Source organism: Propithecus coquereli, unplaced genomic scaffold (genome assembly GCF_000956105.1).
Source record: "Propithecus coquereli isolate 6110/MARCELLA unplaced genomic scaffold, Pcoq_1.0 Scaffold88, whole genome shotgun sequence".
NCBI lineage: Eukaryota > Metazoa > Chordata > Mammalia > Primates > Indriidae > Propithecus > Propithecus coquereli.
Window position 1 is genome coordinate 122,872 of NW_012155062.1, and position 6,462 is coordinate 129,333.

The 6,462-nt window shown below is 36.1% G+C and overlaps 1 pseudogene; it reads right to left on the bottom strand.

Moving 5' to 3' along the window:
• Window positions 1-2,820: 2,820 nt before the first annotated feature.
• Window positions 2,821-3,364, bottom strand: LOC105826336 (annotated as a pseudogene).
• Between the last annotated feature and the right edge of the window lie 3,098 nt (window positions 3,365-6,462).

Consider the following 6,462-nt stretch of genomic DNA (forward strand, 5'->3'; position numbering starts at 1 on the left):
TCATTACTGGAGTGAAAATTTACTGACAAGCCGAAGGAAGAGGCTGGAGTGACCCATGTGGGAATGAATTAGAGCTGGGAACATCAGTGTGAACTCATGTTTAATTTAATATAGACACCGAGGGTTATGTAAACCAAGATCTACAGATGTATCTGTACACATGGGTTATTATGTGCACACATTTCCTAGCTTGTCTGCTGAGAGGGCCTAAAAGCAATGGCGCCCACTAGCAATAAGCATAATTAGTGCCCAGATCTTGTTTTCTAATACCCATTCTCCCAGGAAAGAAGCTAAGGTTCCTTGGAGAAATGTCTGATTCCAGGACTTAGACAGGAAATATAACACATGAGCTTGGAGAGTCTTGTTGTGCTAGAAAGTAAAGAAGTGTTCAAACATACACACCCATACATGCACTCTCACACACATACATACACATGCACAGACACACAATCATGGAGCTATGTCAAAAGGACGCGGGAGCCAATTAAAAGAACTTCCAACGGTCCACATAGGAATAATTTAAGCAAAGAAAAAAATATAAGGTATTAATGGATTATAACCCAAAATAGAAAATAAATATCCATGAGTCCGTATTGATAAAAATAAATGATTCAACAAATAAACAAATGGGGGAAAAAACAGACAAATTTCCTATGCAGAAAAATTTCAAATAGTTAATGTAGATACTCTACCCTCAAAGATTGGGAGCATAACTCCCCAACCCTTAAATATGGGTTGTATATAGTACTTTCTTCACAAGAATACAATCTGGAAAGGGGGAGGAGAGAAATTAATATTAGTCTAAAATATATGAAAACAATAGAACAAAGAATGGAATGAAGAAATAAAAATATTAACATATAATATTAAATTGTTACACTATAAATAAAGCAGTGTAATATTATTTGAAGGTAGACTTTGATAACTAAAGATATATATAGTGTAAACTTTAGAGCAACCCTTAAAATTTCAAACTAAGAAGTATAGCTAATCAATCAATAGTGGAGACAAAAGTGAATCATAAAAATACTCAATCCAAAAGAAGACATGAAAAGAGGAAAAAATTAAATATAAATGAGAAATAATAGAAAATAAATAGCAAGTGATAAATTTAAGCCCAACCATATAGAAAATTACATTATGAACATATAGCTTAAATTCCCCTTTTAAAAGGCAGAGATTTTCAGGTTGGATTAAAAAGACAAACGTAACTACGTATCTATAAGAAGCCTATTTCCAGTATAACAATATAGACCAGTGAAAATAAAATTCATTAACCTTTAGTCTAACTGGTCAAGGAAGAAACAGAAAAGACACAAATTCCCACTATCAAGAGTGAATAATGGGACAATGCTACAGACCCTTTGAACTTGAAAGAATAATAAAGAAATAATATCAATAGCTGTTTGCTTTCAGCGGTGATGGAAATGTTCCACATCCTTATGATGATGATGAATCGTAATGGTTTTGCTAGTATATACACATTTGTCAAAATTTAAGGATGTTAAAGCTTAGGTGGCTAAATTCGAAATTTGAAGTACAAAGATATATCCCAGAGAAAATAGAATAATGCTGAAATATATATAATATGACATATCTTGGTGAAGTTACAAAACCTTAAAGATAAAAGAGGAAAAAAAATTGTACTGCCGTCCACATGGGGTATAAATAAGTTACTGAAGAGAGGAAGGACTGGAGGTTACTGAGACTCTGACAGGCTGCATCACTCACCACAGCTGGATTCATCCGTACCAGATGTGTCCAATCTCTGACTTACGGTGGTTGAACTTGTATTTTTCCAACTTTATAATAGTGTGAAAGATATGGAGAAAGTGTACTTTGAACTTTTTTAACTTTAAAAAAATTAATAAACTTTATTTTTTAGAGCTGTTTTTAGGTTTATAGAAAAATTGGGTAGAAAGTAGAGTTCCCATCTACCACTCCCTCCCTCAGTTTCTCCTATAATTATAATCTTGTATTAGTGTGGTATATTTGTCACAAATAAAGAACCAATATTGATACATTGTTATTAATCATAGTTCATGCTTTACATTAGGGTTCACTCTTTGTGTTTTACAGTTCTGTATAATATATCTTACTTCGAACTTTGATCTTTTCCTTGGCTAACGATAAGCAGGATGATACTCTTACATGATGCTGGGCAGTGGCAGTGAGCAAAAGCTCCCCATCAGCTATGGGATTATGAAGGCAAATAACTGACACTCTACAGTGGACTGTGTCGCCAGCATTTTTTGGATATTGTGTGTTGTGTTTTCACACTCCATCATGTCTACGAAACACCCACCTGTGTCTCCTGCTTATGGTGAAAAGAAGAGGAAGGCAATGACCCTGGAGATGAAACTCAAGATAATTGCCCAGCATGAAGGCGGCAAGCCAGTAATGACCATTACACGTGAGTTAAGACTTCTGCAATCACAATCTCTACCATCTTAAAGGATAAAAAGCGAATTAGTGATGCAGTGAAATTGTCAGCATTGGTTAAATCCACCCACTGTCATCGTGGAGAAAAGAGCTGGATCAACACTGATAATATGGAAAAATCACTTGTCACATAGACAGAAGACCAGACATAGGAGCACATTCTTTTTTTTTTTTTTTTACTACACAAAGAACTTTATTAACCTTTGTTTCAAACGTTATTTGCAGGCTTCTTCAGCTAAATTAGCTGCAAAGAATGAATTGTGTATAAGCAAAAACTGAAAAGAGCTGCAGTGTCCAAGGCGCTTGGACTTAAAAATATTAGAGATCTAAATTTTATCAGCTCCATAACAAAACAATTTTAAAAAGCAGTCGTAATATAAAATAGCAGCTCCCAATAGCTTCTTCAAGTTTTATCTTCTTCAGAAGTTGACTCAATTCAGTTTGCCTCATTCTTGGAAGCCTCATCAAAATTCTCCCCAAGATCTGGAACTTCATCATCATCATCCTCTCCAGTAGCAAGTGGAGCTTTTCCGTCCACAGATTGTTTGGGCAGAGCTTCAGCCAGTCTTTAAACTAGTCAGACTGTCTGCACCAAGCTGGGTTAAGACGCTGGGTAGCATTTCTGTCGGCTGCTTTGTCTCAGCATGGCCCGTAAGGGTGAAAGTGTTTGCTGCCAGCGATGCCTGAACTTCAGGGTTGTTAAAGTGGATCACTGTTCCTTGGTTTGTGAGCGTATTCACCTCTTCAATACCAGAGACATTGTTACTCCTAATTTCTTTAAGGAGAACTAAAGTTGTTTATCATCCGCTGTAGCTGTTCTGTGAACCACCTTCTTCTTTCTGCGAACAGTTTCTTTCCCACGGATGCGCACTTCTGCCTGCAGTTTGGCGAGTTTCCCTTGATTCATGATAGTTTCTTTCATCTTGTCGAAGCATAAAAGGGGCCGTGCGGGGGACTAGGGGTGGCGCTCAGAGGGTCTCGGGAAGACCAGCTGAGTTTAGGTGCACACGTGGGGACGCAAGATGGCAGCTAGAGGGAGGCCAGAAGCGACACCCATAGGTGCACATTCTGCTTACCCTACTGACAATTCAGGCTAAAGCAACGAGTCTTTTCTATAAGCTAAAAGAGAAAGATGATGATCCTACATATAGCAAATGTTTGTAGCAAGTCATAGATGGTTCTAAAGTTTCAAAAGGCATCATAATTTTAATAATATGAAATCACCAATGAGACAGCAAGTGCCAATACTGAAGATGCTGAAGCTTTTCTAATTTATTTTAATCTTTAAAAATTTATTTCAACGTATTATGGGCGTACAAATGTTTCTGGTTACATGGATCACTTTTGTAATGCTCAAGTCAGAGTTAAAAGTGTGTCCGTCACCCAGATAGTATTCATTGTATCTGTTAGGTAGGATTTTGTCCAATCCCTCTTCCTCCCACCCCCTGTTTGATTTCCTTTGAGATTTACTTCCCTCTATGTGCATGTGTGCTCATCAGTTAGTTCCAGTTTAATAGATCCAACAATCCTACTACTGGGTATTTACCCATAGGAAAAGAAGTCATTTTATCAAAAAGACACCTGCACTCAAATGTTTATTGCAGCACAATTCACAATTGCAAAGATGTGGAATAAACCCAAGTACCCATCAATTCGTGGGTGGATTAACAAAATGCGGTATACAGACACACACATACACCATGGAATACTACTCAGCCATGAAGAAGGATGCCTTAATGCCTTTTGCACCAATTTGCATGGAACTGGAGACTGGTATTGTAAGTAAAGTATCTAAAGAATAGTGCTGAAGCTTTTTAGGAAGAGCTGTACAGGTTAATTGTGGATGAGAAATATTTGCCAGAATATTTAATATCCATGAAATGAGCTTATTCTGGAAGTGTATGCGAGAGCATACATACATTAATATGGAGTCTAAGAAAATGCCAGGATTCAAGGCATTTAAAGACAATATAATGCTGCTTTTGAGTGGAAATGTTCCAGGGTTAAAATCAAAGACTCTTCAAATCTACCAGTGGGTGAACTGTAAATCATTCAAGAATGGGAGCAAGCATATGTTTTCCATTTATTTTTTCCATAACAGGAAAGCTTATATGACATCAGCGTTGTTTGAAGACTGGTTTTTGAAATGTTTTATTCTGCAGGTAAGAGAATTTTGTAGGTAAAACAACATCCCTTTAAGATTATTCTGATCTTAGACAATGCTCCAAGGCATCCACAGCATATTGGTGACATGCATCCTGACGTAAAGTTTTCATATTTGCTGGCAAACACAACCACACTCACTCAACCAATGAATGAAGGCCCAATAGCTGTGTTCAAAGCATACAGTAATATTTACCCCAATTTTTTTCATATGCTGTTGAAGTGACTGAATTTTGTCAAATGCTCTGAGAGTTTTGGAAAGATTTTTGACATTCTAAATGCTATCTGTATCATCGCTGCAGGATGGGAAAAAGTCATACAGAAATGCACAAATGGCATTTGGAAGAAAGTTTTGAAGACATATGTGAACATATTCAAAGGTATTAACAAATATTCTACTGTTTATGAAATAGTAAGTAGCAAGATATTAGTGTCTGGGAAACAGCTAGAATTGGACATTGGTGAAGAGAATGTTCATGAACTTGTTGGCATTGGGGCTAAAGGCTTTCCAATGACAAGCTGATTGGACTGGAAGAAGAAAGAAGCAAAAAATTTGAAGCAGAGGAAGAAGTTATACCCAAGGCATCAAAAAAGTTCACAGCAAATAAACTGGTGGAGGCATTTGCTACTATCCGCAGTGGTGTACAGGTATTAGAAGAAATGGATGTCAAGTATAAGAGATAAGCAAAAGCTGACAGGCAGATACAGGATGCTCTTTCTTGCTATAGAAAAAATACAAAATTAAAATAAGCAAACTGAACACTCAAAACTTGATATCTTCCTACACTACACTTGCTAAACTATCAACAAGTGCTGATGCCTCGGTGCCCTCTGCCAGCTGTCTTCAAACCTCATTGAAAGAAAGAAATTGATGACTCTGTCGCTGTATATCCCCATCATCCAGTAATTAATATTAGTTCAATATTTCAAACATTCTTCAGGTCCAGGTGCTTTCAGCTGTGTTTGTTAATGATGAGTAGCCATACAAGCATTCTGTTTTTTTTACTTTCAGTATAGAATTTAACAGATTACATGAGACAGTCAACTTTATTATAAAATGGGCTTTGTGTTAGATGATTTTGCCAGCTGTAGGCTAATGTAAGTGTTCTGAGCACACTGAATGTAGGCAAGGCTAAGCTATAGTGTTCCATAGGTTGGATATATTAAATACATTTTTAACTTACAATATTTTGAACTTAAGGTGAGTTTTTGGAACATAACCCCTTTGTAAGCTGAGGAGCATCTGTATCATGATTCCTTTGTAACAACTTTTAGTTAAACATAATATAACTCTCCTCTTTTAAAATAGACTCCTCTTTTAAAATGCTGGATAGACATTTGTGGCTATATTTATGATAAATCTACTCTTTTTAGCTGAATTATGCACAATTACTAGTGGGTTTGAGAGTGGGGAGAGACATGTGTCTGCAAGTTTGAGTCCAGAAGACAAAGTCTTAATATAAGTCTACATCAATGTCATGTACTTTGTGATTATAGTCAAATAATGGAAATTAAGTCTGAATATAACTTTTATAAATGTATGCTCTTTGCGTGGTCTCCACTATTTGTCAACAAAGATACCCTACTAGTTTCCTCATTAGCATCTAAGACTGTAAATTTGCTCATGTGTAGAACTACTGGAACCACTAATGTCAACTGAATTGAATAGTGACTTCAAACAAAGAGTTAATATACTTAGTTGAAGAACTTTTTGGGGTGATTTTTATTAATTACTTATTTAATGTAGTTAATCTAATTTTAAAACTTTTTATTTTAAAATAACTTCAGTATTATAGAAAAGTTACGAAAATTGTGTAAGCAGTCCCATTTACCACTTACCCAGAAGCCCAAGTGTTT